The sequence below is a fragment of the Gorilla gorilla genome, chromosome 17 (assembly GCF_029281585.2).
Source record: "Gorilla gorilla gorilla isolate KB3781 chromosome 17, NHGRI_mGorGor1-v2.1_pri, whole genome shotgun sequence".
NCBI classification, from domain to species: Eukaryota; Metazoa; Chordata; class Mammalia; order Primates; family Hominidae; genus Gorilla; species Gorilla gorilla.
The window spans coordinates 36,200,779-36,206,829 of NC_073241.2; the positions used below are offsets into that span (position 1 = coordinate 36,200,779).

The 6,051-nt window shown below is 37.4% G+C and overlaps 1 pseudogene; it reads right to left on the bottom strand.

The window, feature by feature from the left end:
* Positions 1-2,036: 2,036 nt before the first annotated feature.
* Positions 2,037-4,532, bottom strand: LOC101147826 (non-structural maintenance of chromosomes element 4 homolog A-like; annotated as a pseudogene).
* Positions 4,533-6,051: the final 1,519 nt, after the last annotated feature.

The following is a 6,051-nucleotide window of genomic DNA, read 5'->3' on the forward strand; positions in this document are numbered from 1 at the left end:
TAGTGAGTTGGCATTTCTTTTCAATCTGTGAATTTAGTGTTTCCACAGTTGTTTCCATGCTTTACACAAAGTTGACCCCTAAAAGACTGAACAAGCCTCAATAAAACCATGAGACCCACCAATAACCCGATGAGAGGCAAACACACCAGTGTCTCCACCTGGAGTTTGTGGACAGTGAGTTGTGGACTGAGATCATGTGGCAGGAGCTCCACCATCACCTTGCCCAGCTTCTGAAGGGTCAGTCCAGGGCCCAGGTCCACAGAGGATCTCAGACTCTCCATGGCACTGCAGCCACCACAGAGCTCTGCCCAGTAACCGTGGGTCCAGCTGCCACAACAAACCCCAAGGTACACCCCAACATTCTGCCTCGAACCTTACTAGTAGCTAGCATTCTGGATTGGTCAATTTTATGGTCACTGGCAGGGGAAATTTGTGAATGAAATATACTTATCTCCATTACAATTTGATGATCATTCTCCTTTCCATCTTATTGTTTTATCTTAACACAAAATTAAACTATAGTGAAATGTGCACATGTTATCTGTCAATGACTTTACAGATTTTTATAACTTTATATTCCTTACAGTATCCAACAGCCCTATTAATATATGGATCATATCAGCACAGAAAATCCCCTCTGACATTTCAGACAGGCCCACCCACCCTACCATACACAGCCCTGTTTTGATTTTTATTTTATACATCATTTTTGACAGTTCTTCAACTTCATAAAAATTACAAAAATCACATTGTACACCTTCATGTGCGCCTCTTTTACTTGAAAGTGACTATTCCACAGATTTTCAATCAGTGGGTGTTTGTACATGCTAGGCAGGCTGTGGAAGGAAGTCAAATGGTCTACAAATGAGTTATTTTGATAGTCTCAGATTACACATCCAGGTCTTACAGTCCTCCAGCTCAGAAGATTGTTTTCTTTACAATGTAATGGAGAAACATTCTTCTTAGTATGTTTATTTTTTATTTGGTGACTTACAAAAATTGATTTTTTTAAAACAAGAGAGGCTTAAATGACATTAGGTCCCCTACTCCATTCTCTTTATAAACCGACTTTCATTTACTTGCTGTATCAGTTCTCAAGATAGATATTATTATGTTATCTAGTCATTTTAGACTAAAACTTTACTAATTTATATTCAAACTCCTGTATATTAGGGATGGGATAACTTTTAACTATAAATTTTTATTCAGCATGTTTAATTTTTTCTTTTACATTCTTAAAATACTGATACTTATTTGAAAAGTGCCTTCTAGTAGTATAGGTAATTAAAAATACATGTAAATACATAAATTAGTTTTAAATTTTTCAGTAAAACCTTGTTTTTTTAATGGAAAGAAAATATGTCTTAGAAATAAAGTTTAATCTTACATTCCTACAAAATATATAACAGTGTTTTCCAAAGTTCTTCTTGACAGAGAAAGAGAGAGAGAGAAAGCAAGCAAAGAGTAAACTGGAATTCATCAAAATTAGAAACCTAAGCTTTGTGAAAGTCCCCTTTAAAGGGATAAAGTAACATACTACAGACGTAAGGAAGTATTGGCCAGCTGCATATCTGACAAAGGGTAGTATCCAGAACATGTGAAAAACACTCCGAATGCCACAGTGGGGAAAAACTCAATTACATTAGGTAACAGATGTGAAGCGACATTTCCCTGAGGAGGAGATGGAGATGGCAAGTAGCCACATGAAAATATGTTAGCTATTTCTCGGAGATGCAAATTGAAATCATACTGCAATATTATGGCAAATTTACCAGAATGCTTTAAACAAAATACGGAAAATGTACCAAATACTGGTGAGCATGTGGAGAAACTGGATCACTCATATTGCTGGTGGTAATTTATTTAAAATGATATAGCCACTATGGGAAAAAAGTGCAGCAGCTTTTTTTTTTTTAATATGGCAGTGAATTTCCTGTAATCAAAAACAACCATGACAAATTCATTAAATATCAAAAGCTACATTTTACTAAAAACAATCTGTCTTTTTAAATGTTGAATCATACACTGTATATAATACATGCTTCTTTCCCTCTTGGACTTCACTATCCATTTGAGACCTTCAGCTAGCGTCAAGCACTTAGCCTCTGCTGTCTCTGACTTGGAGTAATCCCAGGCTTTGAAATCTCAAAGGTATTCACAATCTCCTCCCAGTCAGGGTACCTCACAGCTAGAATTCCTCGATTCCTAACTTGGGTGTTTTGGTGAATTTCCTCACTTTCTTCATTAATATTAACAGGCTCTATTATTTGCAGTCGGTCTTGGTCAGGTTTTACTCTTGCAAAACCATCCTGTATAATGAAGGAAACATGAAAGATGTTTTCCACTGTTTGGGGGAAAGATTGTGGATCAACCACAAAGGCAAAGAAGGACGCTGGGTAGCATCTCGAATATACAACTGCAACAATCCCAAGATTCTTTCTACTTCTTTCTTTGTTGTTTCTTGATGAGATTCTTCCCTTCTTTTTAACTGGGCAGGCATTATCGTCTCCTTTTGTATCATAGGAAGTTTTCTTGGACTAACGATTTGGGGCTTTGGCACAAAGAACTCTCCTTGTGTTGAATCCAACAGAGAGTGGAGTGTATGGGCTTGATTAAAGGTGTTTTCTGCTCTTTTGCCTGATATTTTCCAGGAGTCATAGACTATGAATTCAAAATCAGAGCTATCTTCATCACGGATGAGTTCTTCAGCTTCTGGCAGATTTACACCCATACGTGTCAGTAAAGTTTCAACACAACATGTCAAACAAGTTCAGATCTGAGCACAGCTGCTTTGCTTTCCCTTTGCCCAAATCCGAAGCCAAAACAAGAATCTGGGCATCTAGGACTGCTCGTCTTGCTCGGGACACTCTCTTAGACAGAGTGAGAGCCTCTTCAGCACCTCAGTGCTCACAACCTCCATGCAGCAGGTGTCCTGATGGGTTGATTGGACTCAATGGTGATGCCCCTGCCTCACTGTGAGCCTCTGCTCACACTCAGCTCTGCCTCCAGCGTTGTCCACATGCCTCAGCCCATTGTGGTCACACACACAGTTCATCAGGGAGTTACTTCTCCACCAAGGCCATGGGATTGATGAAAAAGTCTTTCACATTCCTTCTCGGCTAAACCATTACTAGCAGAGAATGAAATAAATTAGTTTAAATGTTGGGAAAGGGATTATTTGCTGATTCATTCCTGGCCTGCCACACATCTAACAGAGTGTGAACACACGTAACTGGCATGCCACCAACGTTCTGGCCCATAGTACAGCAGTCAGATACCAAAGTGAGGAAGAAATTATGGTCCTGTGTTGGGGGTGAACTCAGTAAATCCCTGTAGTTAAGAATCTACATGTTCAACTCAGAGAAGACAAACTTACAGAAAATATTTGACAAGCTCTCGGAATCTGTACCAAGGTTGATGGGTGAAGATTTTTTCCTGCTAAAGCAATCTGTAAATGTTGGGAGATGGGTCTGCTTCTTCGAATATACAGATACCACCACAAACTACAACAAACATCAAGAATCAGGGGAAGATGACCCAATCAAAAAGAATGAAGTGAATCTTTAGTAACTGATTCTTTAAAAATGGAGTTAATGAATTACCTTACCAAAAACAATTTTTAAAAATCTTAAAGAAGCTCAGTGAGTTACAAAGAACATAGATAAACAACTAAAAATTTCAGAGAAATGATATTTTTTAAAAAAGAAATTATAAAATAGAAATAAACTAAAATTATAGAGCTAAAATATAATAACTGAAATAAAAAAATTCAGGAGGGGTTAAACAGCAGACATGATCAAGCAGATCCTCAAGCTTTTATTCTGGCTTTAAACTAATAAATTTTCTGAACTGGAGAAGAAATTATTTAGCTTTTTGGAAGTTTTCTCATTTAATATTAATAAGTTTTTTTAAAATACACTCTTGTTTTCTAAAAAATAATTTATAATCAACTTATAGCTTCTTTTAAGTGAAAAGTTACCCTTTTGCTGTAATGGTGTTAACTTTCAGGCATACTCCAAAATGCAGCTTGACGCATTCAAGTGGAGCTCACATAGGAAAGCAGAGAACAGAGATGCTCAACTGAAGCCTGTGCAAACAGCAAAACCAAAACATTCTATAAATGCACAAAGATGAACATGGCATGTCAGAGACATTTAGGGAGCTTTGGGCTCCTTCATATAGAAATGGATAGTCTGAAAAGAGCTAAGGAGAAACCAGTCTTAGAAATCACTATGTTAAAAATAAACATATGAAAGTAAAGTAGCCCATTCCTTTATTCTTTCTCTTAAATATTATATTGTGATTTTAAAGAATATAATGAGCCAACTGGACTTTCGTTAGCAGCTACCTTCTGTAGATCTATCATCCCACAGTTTCTCCCAAATAAGAGGACTGTGTAATATATTGAATAATTTTAAAGTAATAACAAAATAATATTTTGAGATGTTAACTGACTTTGCTTTGTTCAAGTTTCCTTGTGTTTGTTGCCTCCATACTCTCAACAGCTGGGCAGTAGTGATAGATTTCTGCATGTCTTACTCTAGCCAGGAATAAATAGCCACACCCTTCAACTTAGTTATTGAAAACTTACTAAACAGATAATTTACTGAAAGAAAAAACACTTTTTATTTGTAACTGTAGTTATTGTAATAGAGAAAGTCATTTGAATTCTAAAATTCAGAGCTTACAGACCTGACACATGTATTTTATTAAAAACAACAAAAACCAAAAAGCAGAATATGGGAGATATGAGGTGATGATATGAGAGTTGTTTTCCCACCATAGAGCCTGGCAAGAGACAGAAACATTTCCTGGACTTCAACAATGAGTTTGAAGAAGGTTGTAAAACAGGGCCAGAAATTAAGACATCGACTTGGATCTCTGTGCTTCTTTCATCTCCATGTCGGCCACCTGCCAACTGCATGGTTTAAACCTCCATTAAGGGTAGGAAGAAGAAAGCAGAAAATGCTGATGTCTAAATTCTCATCTGGCTCTTTTGAAATACAGCCTCCCCAAATGAGGTGATTACAAATAGTGATTCATTTTCTGTGATAATAAAAAAAATCTGAAAAGTAGTCAGAAATGGAAAAAAATATTTAAGGATGCTATAAATTGTGATATATCTATACAAGAGTGCCAGGTCAAAAGAACATCTAGAATAGTGATGTAAGGAGCTCTGTGGATCCCCTTTCTAGTAAAACAATAATAACTGGTAATAATTATAGAAATAATATTTTAATATCTGGATGCCTAAGGTCATACAGCAAATGGAGAAATGTTTATTCAAGGAAATCTACTAAGTCATGGTAAGAACAGCAACAGTCAATAACATTTGAGCCATAATTTGCTCCCTATGACTTCCCCAGCTCAAATTGATGGACATTCTATTCCAGGCATATGTTGCCAAGAAGATGCAGCTCTCTTTTACCCCAGATCCCAATCTAAGGTTATGGTATTCCCCTAGGGGGAATAGGCCACCACTATTTCCCCCTTCCCCTTAGCTCCAAGTTGCAGGAGCCCCATTCAAGGCAAGACCAGTAGAGTTGCTGGGGGTTCCCTTTCTCCACCGAGCTCACACTTAAAGAGAAGAAGTCCTATACCAGACATGATAGGCCAAGAATACTGGAGCCTAATCACACTTCCCCCACATTCTGTGTATGCCAGATGTTCTACTACAGGAGAAGAAAGACAATACCAGCAGCTACTACCATGACCAGTACCCTACACACAGAACAGGGGCCATTATACGAGAAGTACTCTGCTGTCCTTGCACCCACACTGTGAAGCAGTGACATCTGTTTTCTCCCCATGGTGAGGAGAGAAAGGTCATAGGAATAAAGAACTCCATAGTTCTCTCTAAGAGGACTCACGTTACATGAGACAGAGTATGGGAAAGTTCAGATCTAAGGGCATTGTCAAAAAAAAGGAAGAAAATTTAGTGATAAGCAACTAAAAGTGGTCTTGAAGCTCTGTAGTCACAATAACAGCAAAGATATGAGACAGTTATAAGTTTAACAGAAATAAGAAAGAAAAAAATAGCTAAGTAGAGTC